We start from the raw sequence: 15,517 nt of genomic DNA, 5'->3' as shown, positions 1-15,517 counted from the left end.
ATTATATACAGGAAGTGAATAATTTCCTTGCTCATTAACGATCTTTAACAGTTACTGGCATTTTGACGATCTTCATTGTCTATAGCTCTAGCCACTTGTCTCAGGGAAGCAAGTCTCAGACACCGTATCATTGCATGTATAGATATTTAAGCACGTATCTCTAAAAGTATAATTAGTATTCTTTGTAAAAAAAAGAAAAAAACTGACCACAATACCGTTATCCTACCTTTAAAAAAAAGTTACTGCTTAATAGCAATTATCCAGTGTTCAAATTTCTCCTATCTTAATAAATATTCATTTTTCTATTGTTCATTTGTTCCAGTCAGGGCCAAAATGAAATTAATCCATTGCCATTGGTTGATATGTCTTATGATATGATAGGTGGCGTCAAAGCCTTAACAGCCAAGAGTACACGAGGAAGCCAAAAACCTTTATTGTTCATTGCAGCAAAGAGAAATACACACCACCGGAAACCAAGGGAAGTCTTAATAAGAGGGTGTTAGAAAGAATACTGTAGTGTCTGGGCTTTGATTGGATGACTTGGGAAAGGTTGGGGGTGGCAATGGAAAATTTGGTCATACTTTTTAAATAAAGTCTCATTATGAATAAATATCAGTCATTCTGGATCATTTAGCCCAGGTATTGCAGTTATGAAATACATCAGATATGAGTTCGAGAAACAGTGAATGGGAAGTTCTCAATAAATGTTTGCCCAGAATTCCTCATATCCAATAGCTCGAATATAGCACATGATGAAAATTTTTTTTCCTAATTTAGGGATGCAGTGAAAGTCGGAAAACATTTCACAACTGTTAATTTCAGCTCACTTAAACTTTAAGTGACTAAAACAAATCTTAGGACAAAAGGAACTTCAAAATCTTAAACCGTTTTCAGTAATCACATTGATAATGATACTATTTTGTTTGTATTATTATTCTAAGACTGCTGCATATAAATGTTTGATAAAGCAAATGAGTGATTATATTGGTGTCAATGGGAAGGGAACTTCTGGAATGGGAGAAAGGAAATAGATTTAAGTTAATTTGTTAAAAAAATACATCATGAGAAAGTGGAGATAATTTCAGGGTACAAGAATTTTTTTAATTAAAAACATGTATTGCAAATTCTTTGCAATAATGAATTAAAGGAGAAATATCATGTGATTATTTCACTAGAATTTGATAAAATTCAACTCATTAGTTATAAAGTTTCTCAGGAAACCTAGAAGGAAATTTCTTTAACCTGATAAAAAGTACAAAAAGTGCAAACATTGTACTTAATTTGAAACATTAGAACCTCAGGAAATTCCTACTTTAGTCAGATACTGGTCACATATACCCACGCTCACTGCTCCTATTCAGCATTGTGCTGAATTGCACAATTATGCACTGTATCTAGCAAATTTAGTAAGACAAGAAAAAGAATTAAAACATGTAAGGACTGTAAAGAAAGAAACAAAACTGCCATTGTTTGCAAACAATATGATTATGTACAAAGAAAACCAAAAAGAATCTACTGACAAACTTTGAGTACAGCAAGGTTGCTGGATACAAGCTAAATTTACAAAACCAGTACAGGCATACCTTGTTTTATTGTGCTTCATGGATATTGCATTTTTTATAAATTAAAAGTTTGTGGCAGCCCTGTGTCAAGCAAGTCTTATTGGTGCAATTTTTCCAACTTCATTTGCTCACATTGTGTTTTTGTGTCACATTTTGTAATTCTTACAATATTTTAAACTTTTTTTCATTATTCTATTTGTTATGGTGATCTGTGATCAGCGATCTTTGATGTTACTATTGTAATTGTTTTGAGGTGCCACAAACTGTGCCCACATAGGATGATGAACTCAAATGATAAATATTGTGTATGTTCTGACTGCTCCACCAACCAGCCATTCCTCAGACCTCCCTATGCCCTAAGACACAACAATATTGAAATTGGGCCAGCTAGTAACCCTGTAATGGTGTCTAAGAGTTCAAGTAAAGGAAAGAGTTGCACATCTTTCACTTTCAATCAAAAGCTAGAAATGATTAAGCTTCATGAGGAAGGCATGCTGAAAGCTGAGATAGACTGAAAGCTCGGCCTCTTGTGCCAAACAGTTTGCCAAGTTCTGAACACAAAGGAAAAGTTCTTGAAGGAAATTAAAGGTGCTACTCCAGTGAACGCACAAATGATAAGAAAGCAAACCTTAACACTTGATATGGAGAAAGTTTTAGTGGTCTGGATAGAAGATCAAATCAGCCACAATATTCCCTTAAGCCAAAGTCTAATCCAGAGCAAGGCTCTAACTCTCCTCAATTCTATGAAGGCTGAGAGAGGGCAGGAAGCTGCAGAAGAAAAGTTCAAAGCCAGCACAGGTTGGTTCATGAGGTTTAAGGAAAGAAGCCTCTCCATAACATGAAAGTGCAGGGTGACACAGCAAGTGCTGATGTCGTAGCTGCAGCAAGTTGTCCAGAAGATCTAGCTAAGATCATTCATGAAGGCGGCTACACTAAACAACAGATTTTCAATGTAGACAAAACAGCATTATATTGGAAGATGGCATCTAGGACTTTCATAGCTAGACAGAAGTCAATGCCTGGCTTCAAAGCCTCAAAGGACAGACTGACTCTCTCTCTTTTTTTTTTGTGAGGAAGATTGACCCTGAGCTAACATCTGTTGCCAATCCTCCTCTTTTTTTTTTCTTCCTCCCCAAAGCCCCAATACAGTTATATATCCTAGTTGCAGGTCTTTCTAATTCTTCTATGTGGGATGCCGCCACGGCATGGCCTGATGAGCAGTGCATAGATCCGCACCCAGAATCCAAACTGGCGAAGCCTCAGCTGGCGAAGCAGAGTGCACAAACTTAACCACTTGGCCACAGGGCTGGCCCCCGACTCTCTTGTTAGGGGCTAATGCAGCTGGTGACTTTAAGTTGAAGCCAATGCTCATTTACCATTCTGAAAATCCTGGGGCCCTGAAGAATTAGGCTAAATCTGCTCTGCCTGTGCTCCACGAATGTAACAACAAAACCTGGATGACAGCACATCTGTTTACAACATGACTTACTGAATATTTTAAGCACACTGTTGAGACCTACTCCTCAGAAAAAAAGATTTCTTTCAAAATGCTACTGCTCATTGACAATGCGCCTGGTCACCCAAGATCTCTGATGGAGGTGCACAATCAGATTAAGGTTGTTTTTGTGCTTGCTGACACAGCATCCATTCTGCAGCCCAAGGAGTGATTTTGACTTTCAAGTCTTATTACATATTTAAGAAATACATTTTGTAAAGCTGTGGCTGCCATGGATAGTGATTCCTCTGATGGATTTGGGCAAAGTAAGCTGAAAACTGCCTGGAAAGGATTCACCATTCTAGATGCCAGTAAGAACATTCATGATTCCTGGGAAGAGGTCAAAATATCAACATTAACAGGAGTTCAGAAGAAGTTGATTCCAGCCCTCCTGGGTGCTTTGAGGGGTTCAAGACTTCAGTGGAGGGAGTATCTGCAGATGTGGTGGAAACAGCAAGACAACTAGAAGTAGAAGTGGAGCCTGAAGACGTGAGCGAGTTGTTGTAATCTCATGATGAAACTTGAACGGATGACAAGCTGCTTCTTAGGGATGAGCAAAGAAATTGGTTTCTTGAGATGGAGTCTACTCCTGGTGAAAACTGTTGAAATGACAACAAAGGATTTAGAATGTTACATAAACCTAGTTGACAAAGCAGCAGCAGGGTTTGAGAGGATTAACTCCAGTTTTGAAAGTTCTACTGGGGGTAACATGCTATCAAACAGCATCGCACGCCACCGAGAAAATGTTCATGAAAGGAGGAGTTGATCAGTGTGGCAAACTTCATTGTTGTCTTATTTTAAGAAGCTGCCACCGTCACCCCCACCTTCAGCAAGCACCACCCTGATCTGTCAACAGCCAGAACATCCAGGCAAGCCCCTCCACCGGCAGAAGGATTAGGACCCACTGGAGGCTCAGAGGATGGTTAGCATTTTTTACAATAAGTATTTTTTAATTAGGGCATGTAAATGTTTTTTTAGACATAATGCTATTGCACACTTAATAGCCTGTGCATAGTGTAAACATCAGTTTTATATGCACCAGGAAACCAAAAAATTCGTATGACTCACTTTATTGAGATTATTTGCTTTATTGCAGTGGTCTGGAACCAAAGCTGCAATATCTCTGAGGTATTATCCTTTATCGACAATTAGAAAATGCAATGTTAGGACAGGTATCTCTCAACAATATTTCCTAGACTAAATCTAAAATGAAATGTGCAGAACTTCTACAAAGAAGAAGAAAAACCTTTCCGCTCACTCTTCAAGGCCAATTCACTGTTTCCTCAGTGACGTCCACCCTCAGCCCTCCCCGTGCTGCGCCCCTGAGGACTCAGCACCGACCCCCCACTTAGCCGTCATTTGTCATCGTCATTGGTTATACTACCTCAGTCTCTTCTGCTCTTAGCTGAGCTTGGCAAGGGCTGGGACTGTCATTCCTCCTCGTAGCCAGGTGACCATGGAGTTCTTGCAATAACAATGAGAAGGCAATGAGGACAAATAATACCAGCTGCTACTTATGGAGTGCCTGTTGTGTATAAGCTGCTGCCAAGGGCTTTACCTACGTTATTTTATTTATTTATTCATTACTGACACAGAGTAAATAATGTTTGAATGGATGCATCTCATGGATGGTTAAGATTTTAAACAATGAGGAAACATAAGCAAGGGCCAGGAAGGCGGTCACTGCATGAGTGCTGTGCGGGAGCGCTGGTTCCTCCAGGGTGAGAATGGGAAACCAGGCTGGGGATGCAGTGGGGCAGATTGTGGAAGGCCTTGAAAGCCAGGCTAAGCTGGTTGAATTTTTTTCCTATAGAAAATGGGAGCCATTGAAGATTGGTGGCGTTATCAAAGCACTGTCTTAGGAAAACTGATGTCGTAACTGTGTGCGTTCAGACTGCAGTTAGGAGAGTCTACAGGTCGGGAGTCGAGCATCACCGGGAGCCAGTCACCACAGAACCGTCGTCGTAAACCACCTGGCACAGTGTGCGGCCGCGGCACAAGGGATAATTAGGCCTGGTGGGTCCTTCAAGAAAGGCTTCTTTTGTTGTTGTTGCTGTTTTGGTTTGTTTTTTGTTTTCATGAGGAAAATTGTCACTGAGTTAAGATCTGTGCCAATACTTCCTCTATTTTATGTGGGACACCACCGCCACAGCACGGCTGGATGAGTGGTGCTTGGTCTGTGTCCGGAACCTGCAACCTACAGGGGTTGAACCTGCAACCCCTGGGCTGCTGAAGCAGAGCAAACTTAACCACTATGCACTGGGCCGGCCCCAGAGGAAAGGCTTCTTGAAGACGATCACTGTAAGGCAAGAAAATATTTCAAGTGGGACCAAGCAGATGTGCAAAAGTAGGCAAGTGAAGAATCTCATCAAGCCTAGGAGGTTTCCACTGCTGGGGCTCAGACGTGTGGGGTGTGGCTGGCAGGTACACAGACGTGCGTCTGGGTAGGTGTGGGGGGACATGGAATGAATCCCTCCAGGAATTAATGCATTTTAAGAGAAGGGGACAAGCAGTAAGAGCCCAGGCAGCAACAGAGCATAGGCCTCTCGGGGAAAGATGATTCCAACCCCAGCATAGTGACTGGCACTCAGATTGCATCCCCATCCAGCCCAAACACACTCAAAAAAGTGACAAGTCTAAAAGTCCAAAAATGTGGCACAGCATTGGAACCCCAGAAGCACAGCTTTCAACAACCCTCCTCCGACAAAAGAGTATGATGCAAAGGGAAGAGAGACATCCTCCATCTTATCCAGACACACAAGCTGTGCAAAATGAAGGCTCTAGCATATTAGGGTTGTGATAGGCCAAACGCGCCCGGATTTTGAGAGAGACCCCCATGAAAATACTCTGTAAGATGCTATATCATATTTCAAACTCTGCATGATCTATAATGGAGGATACATGTCATTATACATTTGTCCAAACCCATAGAATGCACAACATAAGGAGTGAGCCCTGGAGTGAACTATGGACTTTGGGGAATAATGATGTGTCAAGGTAGGTTTGTCAATAGTAACAAACATACCACTCTGGTGGGGACGTCAATAATGGGGGAGGCTGTGCATGTATGGGGGCAGGGGGCATATGGGAATTCTCTATACCTTCCCCTCAATTTTGCTAAAAATTTGCTAAAAATGAACCTAAAACTCCTCTAGAAACATCCCCCTTCCTCAGCGGCTCCCAAGCCGCATACCGCATCAGTCTTGCTAGGTTCAGCCACTGCTTCTTCCTCCTCCAGGGAGCAGGGGGAGGTCCGGAAACAAAGTAAAGAGTCCTCTTCTAGATCAGAGGGAGCTGGAATTCCAGTCACTTCTAGGCAGGGTTGTCCTCATGGATGTGCAACTGTGCAATTGCACAGGGCCCAGCGCTTAGAAGGGTTCTGCACTGGGTTTAATGCTTTGCTGTCACAGTCTTGAAATTCTTAATTTTTGAACAAGAAACTCCATCTTTTTATTTTGCACTGGGCTCCACTGCTTTATTTCCAAGGCTGATGACTTCTCTACCATCGTCAACACCACCAAACTCTAAACTAAATTCCTTGAGAAAGTCTGTCCTTGCCAATGTTTAAAATGCCAATGTCTGCTTGAGTTTTGTGGTCCACATGTATCATTTCAATCAATAAGTGTGAATGGACTGTCTCCGTTATACGATTGGGGGTTTGGGGGAGGAGTCACAAGCCAGAGACTTCAGGTTCCTTAAGTGAGTGCCAGTTGTTGCTGCTGGGAAGAAGAGGGGGAGAGGACGCAAAAACAAAACAGGCTGGGCGTAGCAACAGCTTCTCTCCAGTGATGTCACAATTCCAGGATTTGACCTGTTCACCTTCAGCTGAACACTGACAAATAAACAACACTGAGCCTAGAAGGAGTTTTGCCCAGTTGTGTGAATACAAGAAGCTCTGCTTTGCCAGGTCTTTTAAAACTTTAAAAATACAGCTGAGTTTTCTTTTTTCTTTTTTTTTTTTTTTATTAATGTTATGATAGATTACAACCTTGTGAGATTTCAGTTGTACATTTTTGTTAGTCATGTTGTGGGTACACCACTTCCCCCTCCTTACCCTCCCCCCACCCCCCCTTTTCCCTGGTAACCACCTATCAGATCTCCTTCTCAATATACTAAATTCCACCTATGAGTGGAGTCATATAGAGTTCGTCTTTCTCTGACTGACTTATTTCGCTTAACATAATGCCCTCGAGGTCCATCCACGTTGTTGTGAATGGGCCAATTTCGTCTTTTTTTATGGCTGAGTAGTATTCCATTGTGTATATATACCACATGTTCTTTATCCAATCATCGGTTTCTGGGCATGTAGGCTGGTTCCACGTCTTGGCTATTGTAAATAATGCTGCGATGAACATAGGGGTGCAATGGACTCTTGAGATATCTGATATCAGGTTCTTAGGATAGATACCCAGTAATGGGATGGCTGGGTCATAGGGTATTTCTATTTTTAACTTTTTGAGAAATCTCCATACTGTTTTCCATAGTGGCTGTACCAGTTTGCATTCCCACCAACAGTGTATGAGGGTTCCTCTTTCTCCACAACCTCTCCAACATTTGTCGTTCTTGGTTTTGGATGTTTTTGCCAATCTAACGGGGGTAAGGTGATATCTTAGTGTAGTTTTGATTTGCATTTCCCTGATGATTAGCGATGATGAACATCTTTTCATGTGTCTATTGGCCATATTCATATCTTCTTTTGAGAAATGTCTGTTCATGTCCTCTGCCCATTTTTTGATCGGGTTGTTTGTTTTTTTGTTGTTAAGCAGTGTGAGTTCTTTGTATATTATGGAGATTAACCCTTTGTCGGATAAGTGGCTTGTAAATATTTTTTCCCAATTAGTGAGCTGTTTTTTTGTTTCAATCCTGTTTTCCCTTGCCTTGAAGAAGCTCTTTAGTCTGATGAAGTCCCATTTGTTTATTCTTTCTATTGTTTCCCTCAACTGAGGAGTTACAGTGTCCGAAAAGATTCTTTTGAAACTGATGTCAAAGAGTGTACTGCCTATATTCTCTTCCAAAAGACTTATTGTCTCAGACCTAATCTTTAGGTCTTTGATCCATTTTGAGTTTATTTTGGTGTGTGGTGAAAAAGAATGGTCAATTTTCAATCTTTTGCATGTGGCTGTCCAGTTTTCCCAGCACCATTTGTTGAAGAGACTTTCTTTTCTCCATTGTAGGCCCTCTGCTCCTTTGTCGAAGATTAGCTGTCCATAGATGTGTGGTTTTATCTCTGGGCTTTCAATTCTGTTCCATTGATCTGTGGACCTGTTTTTGTACCAGTACCATGCTGTTTTGATCACTGTAGCTTTGTAGTATGTTTTGAAATCGGGGATTGTGATTCCGCCGGCTTTGTTTTTCTTGCTCAGGATTGCTTTAGCAATTCGCGGTCTTTTGTTCCCCCATATGAATTTTAGGATTGTTTGTTCAATTTCTGTGAAGAATGTTCTTGGGATTCTGATTGGGATAGCATTGAATCTGTATATTGCTTTAGGTAGTATGGACATTTTAACTATGTTTATTCTTCCAATCCATGTGCAAGGAATGTTTTTCCATCTCTTTATGTCATCGCATATTTCTTTCAAGAAAGTCTTGTAGTTTTCATTGTATAGATCCTTCACTTCCTTGGTTAAGTTTATCCCAAGGTATTTTATTCTTTTCGTTGCGATTGTGAATGGGATAGAGTTCTTGAGTTCTTTTTCTGTTAGTTTATTGTTAGTGTATAGAAATGCTACTGATTTATGCACGTTAATTTTATACCCTGCTACTTTGCTGTAGTTGTTGATTATTTCTAATAGTTTTTCTGTGGATTCTTTGGGGTTTTCTATGTATAAGATCATGTCGTCTGCAAACAACGAGAGTTTTACTTCTTCGTTACCTATTTGGATTCCTTTTATTTCTTTTTCCTGCCGAATTGCTCTGGCCAGCACCTCCAGTACTATGTTGAATAGGAGTGGTGAAAGTGGGCACCCTTGTCTTGTTCCTGTCCTCAGAGGGATGGCTTTCAGCTTTTGTCCATTGAGTATGATGTTGGCTGTGGGTCTATCATATATGGCCTTTATTATGTTGAGGTACTTTCCTTCTATACCCATTTTACTGAGGGTTTTTATCATAAATGGGTGTTGGATCTTGTCGAATGCTTTCTCTGCATCTATTGAGATGATCATGTGGTTTTTGTTTTTCATTTTGTTGATGTAGTGTATCACGTTGATTGACTTGCGGATGTTGAACCATCCCTGTGTCCCTGGTATAAATCCCACTTGATCATGGTGTATAATCTTTTTGATATATTGCTGTAATCGGTTTGCCAAAATTTTGTTGAGGATTTTTGCATCTATGTTCATCAGTGATATCGGCCTGTAGTTCTCCTTCTTTGTGTTGTCCTTGTCAGGTTTGGGGATCAGAGTGATGTTGGCTTCATAGAATGTGTTAGGGAGTTCTCCATCTTTCTCAATTTTCTGTAACAGTTTGAGGAGAATAGGTATTAAGTCTTCTTTGAATGTTTGGTAGAATTCTCCAGAGAAGCCGTCTGGTCCTGGACTCTTGTTTTTGGGGAGGTTTTTGATTACCGTTTCTATTTCCTTACTTGTGATTGGTCTATTCAGATTCTCCATTTCTTCCTGATTCAGTTTGGGGAGATTGTAGGAGTCTAGGAATTTGTCCATTTCTTCCAGGTTGTTCAATTTGTTGGCATATAGTTTTTCATAGTATTCTCTTATGATCTCTTGTATTTCATTGGTATCTGTTGTGATTTCTCCTCTGTCATTCCTGATTTTATTAATTTGCGATTTCTCTCTTCTTTTCTTGGTGAGTCTGGCTAGGGGTTTGTCAATTTTGTTAATTCTTTCAAAGAACCAACTCTTTGTTTCATTGATCCTTTCTATTGTCTTTTTTGTTTCAATCTCGTTTATTTCTGCTCTTATTTTTATTATTTCCCTCCTTCTACTGACTCTGGGCTTTGTTTGTTCTTCTTTTTCTAGTTCTGTTAGGTGTCATTTGAGGTTGCTTACGTGAGCTTTTTCTTGTTTAGTGAGGTGAGCCTGTATTGCGATGAATTTCCCTCTTAGGACTGCTTTTGCTGCATCCCAAATGATTTGGTATGTCGTGTTCTCATTTTCATTTGTCTCCAGATAATATTTGATTTCTTCTTTAATTTCTTCAATGATCCATTGTTTGTTGAGAAGCGTGTTGTTTAGTCTCCACATTTTTGCACCTTTCTCTGCTTTTTTCTTGTAGTTGATTTCTAGTTTAATAGCGTTATGATCAGAAAAGATGCTTGATATTATTTCAACTCTCTTGTATTTATTGATGTTTGCTTTGGTTCCCAAAATATGGTCAATCCTTGAGAATGTTCCATGTGCACTTGAGAAGAATGTGTAACCTGCTGTTTTTGGATGAAGTGTTCTATATATATCTATTAAGTCCATCTGGTCTAATTTTTCATTTAATTCTATTATTTCCTTGTTGATTTTCTGTCTGGATGATCTGTCCATTGGTGTTAATGGTGTGTTGAGGTCCCCTACTATTATTGTATTGTTGTTGATGTCTTCTTTTAGTTCTATTAAGAGTTGCTTTACAAATTTTGGTGCTCCTGTGTTGGGTGCGTATATATTTATAAGTGTTATGTCTTCTTGGTGGAGAGTCCCTTTTATCATTATATACTGTCCCTCTTTATCTTTCTTTATCTGTTTTGCTTTGAAATCTACCTTGTCTGATATTAGTATAGCGACACCTGCTTTCTTTTGTTCATTATTAGCTTGGAGTATTGTTCTCCATCCCTTCACTCTGAGTCTGTGTTTGTCTTTGGAGCTGAGGTGTGTTTCCTGGAGGCAGCATATTGTTGGATCTTGTTCTTTGATCCATCCTGCCACTCTGTGTCTTTTGATTGGGGAGTTCAATCCATTTACATTTAGAGTGATTATTGAGACGTGGGGGCCTACCACTACCATTTTGTGTCTTGTTTTCCAGTTTTCTTCAGTTTCCTTTGTTTCTCATCCCATGGTTTAATCTGTTCTGATGTAGAGCTGCTACTCTCTGTTGTTGTCCTTCTACTTATCTCCTCTGCTCTTGGTTTTGTAGCCCCTTTCCTTTTTTGGATTTTTCAGGAATGAGGGTTTTCCTGAGGATTTCCTGAAGAGGAGGTTTTGTGGCAATGAACTCCCTTAATTTTTGTTTATCTGGGAAAGTTTTTATTTCTCCATTGTATTTGAAGGATATTTTCGCTGGGTAGAGAATTCTTGGCTGTAGATTTTTGTCCTTCAGATTTTTGAATATATCATTCCACTCTCTTCTAGCCTGTAAAGTTTCTGCTGAGAAATCTGCTGATAGCCTGATGGGGGTTCCTTTGTAGGTTAGTTTCTTTTGCCTGGCTGTCCTTAATATTTTCTCCTTGTCGTTGACTTTTGCTAGCTTCACTACTATATGCCGTGGAGTTGGTCTTCTTGCATTGATAAAGTTTGGAGATCTATTGGCTTCTGTCACCTGAAGATCCATCTCCCTCACCAGATTTGGGAAGTTCTCAGCCATTATTTCTTTGAATAGGTTTTCTGCCCCTTTCTCCTTCTCTTCTCCCTCTGGTATACCTATAATCCTTACGTTGCATCTCCTAATTGTGTCTGATAATTCTCGGAGAGTTTCTTCATTTCTTTTAAGTCTTGCTTCTCTCTCCTCCTCTGCCTGCAACAATTCTATATTGCCATCTTCCAAATTGCTAATTCTTTCCTCCATATTATCGGCCCTACTGTTCAGAGCATCTAGAGTTTTCTTAATCTCCTCTATTGTGTTCTTCATTTCCAATATTTCTGTTTGGTTCTACTTTATCGTATCAAACTCTTTTGTGACATAGCTCCTGAACTCGTTGAGTTGTCGGTCAGAATTCTCTCTTAACTCATTGAGAATCTTAATGATGGCTGTTTTGAAGTCATCATCATTTAGGTTATATATCTCATTTTCTTTGGGATTGTTTTCTGTGTATTTGTTACTTTCTTTCTGTTCTGGAGATTTAATGTATTTTTTCATATTGCTTGATGTTGTTGATTTGTGCCTCCGCATGGAGATAGAGTTTAGTTGCTCCTTTCACTTGTTTCAGCTGCTGCGGTGGGGGGAGCAGCTGTTTATACTTCACCAACCAGGAACCCTGTCCGTAGTTGCTAACTGGGCCTGGGCCCCTCTTCGTAGCCACAGTGGCCCTTTGGATTCCCTCCTCTGCCGTGGGGGCTGTCACAGGGGGGCTTCAGGCTGCAGGTGCCTACTGTTGCAGCCCACCTAGATGTGCTCTCTCCTTGGGGTCTGCAACGGTGTTATGGGCTTTTCCAGCGGCCAGGGGTGGGATCACTTATATTTGTCACTCCGTTGCTGTCGGCACCCACCAAATCTCACTTGTCCTCTATGGGTCGCAGGAGAGCTATTGGCATCTTCTACAGTCTGTGGTTAGTACACCTAGCTATGCTGCTTTTGCCCTGGGGTCTTCCAGCCTTGTGGCTGGCGGCTGGGTGCCTTCTACTGATGCAGTGCAGAGGCTTTCCCTAAGGCTGCTGTGAGCCTGTAGGGTTTCCCCCTAGGCTACTAAGCTGGGTCTCTGGAACTCTCTCCAGCCCCAGTCCTCTCCGAGATCTCTGGAAATCCCTAGTCCCACGGGGCGGGCAACGGCAGCTGGGGGTCGCCCCGCCCTCTGGGCTTCTCTCCGGGCCTCTCCTGGGAGCCCTGAATGCTGGGCGTGGCCCCTCTGCTAATAGCAGACAGAGAGTTTTGTCTGCTGCCTGGCGGAACTCCGGCGCTTCCCCTCCGGGTTGCAGAACCGGCCTTTGAAAGTTCCCCCAGCCCCGGTCCTCTCCGAGATCTCCAGCAATCCCTAGTCCCACGGGGCGGGCAACGGCAGCTGGGAGACCTCCGTACCCTCTGTGACTCTCTCTGGGACCCTCCGGGCGCCCCGAGCACCAGGCTGGGTCTCCCCACCAATGGCGGGGAGAGACTCTTCCCGCGGGCTCAGGTGTGCAACTCCAAAGTTTCCCTCTGCGTTTAGGAGTAATTGCGGGGGGTTTAGGTAGGGTTCTGGTCACCTGTTTCCACCGTCGCTCCTCTGTTGTGTTCTCGCTCCTGCCCTAGATGTGTGTGGATCCTCTGGGGGCGTCCGTTGGAAGAAAGCCGCTTGCGGGTACTAGGCTGCCCGTCGGGGTCGGAGAGTTTTCACCTATTTCCACATCCTCCCGGAGGAAAGTCCGTCTGCCTTCCGATGTATAGTCGTGTGGGTGTCTCAGACGTCCTGAGATGCTGTCTGGATATCCTTTGTCAAGCGATAAGTGTCCAAATAATTGTAGACTCGAAGGGCGAGAGACAAAGAGGACTACTCATGGCGCCATCTTGGATCTTCTCCCAGCTGAGTTTTCTTTAAAAAGGAACTTAAGCCCTAAGAAAGGCATGGAGGTATTCCCAAGTCACATGGTGCCTGGTTTGCAACCGTCCTGGGTTCCAGAGTACCTATTTCCTCTTCCAAGAGTGCTCACCACCCCCCATCCCCCCAGCTCGGACAAGAAACTGAGATGGCCTCCTGGGTGTGACCACTCTGACCCAACTCCAATGTCTCTTTCCTTCACTTCTCCCTTGATTTCTCTTTCTTTGTCCATCTCAGGTACACCTTTTTCTCTGTAGTGCCTTTTTCTCTTTTCCTCTTGCTTCAGTTTTTTGCTTAGTGATCTTAGGAAAATCTCTCTTCTTTCTTTCCCTCTGTTCATTTCATTTGTAAACACTGAATGACCTCAATCATGGTTAAGTTTAAGAATAGTGAAAACTTATTATCAAGGAAAAGAGAAAATAAGTTTATATGTATGCAGTAAAGAACCTGCATCTAAAGCACACAAAAATGACCAAAAGCATCCATAGGAATCTCCTAAAAATGATTTTCTTCTACTTTTTCCTTCATTTAAATCTTTTTAAAAAAAAGTTAGCATTCAAACTTTCAAAAAGAATTCTCATTTTATTTTCTTATTCTGGCATTAATTTTTAAAAATTAATTTTTAAACTTTTTTGTTAATGACTCTATACCCAGTTCTTCCATTTAAGGTTTTCCTGAGCTCACCTCAGCACCAGTAACCACTTATATTATTACCTCTATGGGAAAACGCCTTCCACTCTGCAAACAGTTGACCTACAAACAAACTCTTGGGACAGACTCCTTTGCAGCCACAGGAGCTTACTGACAGAACTGCGGGAAGAGCAGGAAGGAGTCTGATGGCAAGGGGCTAAAGATGATGGCTTCAAGGAGTCGGGCAGTGAAAGAAGAGTGAGCAGCAACCCGGGCTATTAAACTGACAACTTTTAAGTGAGTGAACATATTTTCCAGATATGTTCTAAAGTGTCTAATTTCTTATTAATTTCCCCGTACTCTGATCTTTGGAACCCTCTAGTGGCCATATCAGGACGTGTGTTCTGGGTGAGACGAATAAAATGATTTTCATTTTCAAATTCACTTAAAATATAAAGATATTATATATATATCATAAAATATGAAGAGCCTTTAGAAGTGTGCTTTTCTGGGGCCGGCCCCGTGGCGGAGTGGTTCAGTTTGCACTCTCCGCTTGTGGCAGCCCAGGGTTTGGATCCCGGGCACGGACATGGCACCACTTGTCAAGCCATGCTGAGGCGGTATCCCACGTGCCACAACTAGAAGGACCCACCACTAAAATATACAACTACGTACCCGGGAGCTTTGGGGAGGAAAAAAAAAAAGCAGGAAGAAGTGTGCTTTTCTGACTTCTAATTTAAGATAGCAAAATAAGCACATGCATTTGCCTCTCTCTTTTTTCCGGATCTCAGAGAAATGACAGAAGAGCGGTAAAGCAATACATCCATGACAACGTTGCAAAGAAGACAGTGGTCTAGAAACTGTAAAAACTCTAGAAAACAGAAAGTACAAGGAACCGTACTGTCTTACTATCATTCCCACAGCATACCAGGAAAAGGAGAAGCGAAGACAGGAGTTGGTGAAGCCGAGGGAGGCTCCAGGAAGCCGGTGGAGCAGAGAGGGAGGGCGGGGCTAGAAGCGGCACACGGAGCAGCTAATTCCAAGGGTAGGCAGCGGGCGGTCAGGAGAAGCCCTGTGTGAACAGGTCCGCACAGCCGCAGGGGGTGCCTGACCCTGACCTTGTGGACTCCACAGAGCTGAGCTGTCCCTGTGGAGTCGTGACCTTATTGTCACTAACCCCTGACATGATGGATGGCTACAGTGTCAGCAGGACTGTGGCTGTTGAAGGATTGAGTCTTAGGCAGACAGCTGAAGAGCCAAGAATAGAGTGCTCACCCTACAATTTACTTTTGGAAAACTCAACACCTTACTTTTTTCACATGTTTCACAGACTTTCTGATACAAAATTTCTTTTGGAACTTATGCATATTAATTTTTACTTGGCAGGGGTGTAAACTCAGGCAGTATTCAATTTAGTTTAAAAAAGTGGTATAACAGTTGGTCTAA

General features: G+C 41.9%; 1 long non-coding RNA gene across 1 annotated transcript; it reads right to left on the bottom strand.

Annotated features, from left to right (window-relative positions):
* Positions 1-411: 411 nt before the first annotated feature.
* Positions 412-15,194, bottom strand: LOC138918100 (uncharacterized). The gene is made up of 2 exons (XR_011427088.1): positions 15,000-15,194; positions 412-3,656 (listed from the first exon to the last, which is right to left on the bottom strand). It is a non-coding gene; the product is annotated as an uncharacterized lncRNA (long non-coding RNA).
* Between the last annotated feature and the right edge of the window lie 323 nt (positions 15,195-15,517).

The sequence above is a fragment of the Equus caballus genome, chromosome 16 (genome assembly GCF_041296265.1).
Source record: "Equus caballus isolate H_3958 breed thoroughbred chromosome 16, TB-T2T, whole genome shotgun sequence".
NCBI classification, from domain to species: Eukaryota; Metazoa; Chordata; class Mammalia; order Perissodactyla; family Equidae; genus Equus; species Equus caballus.
Note: the sequence above shows the minus strand (reverse complement) of the source record. Positions and strands in the feature narration are given on the sequence as shown.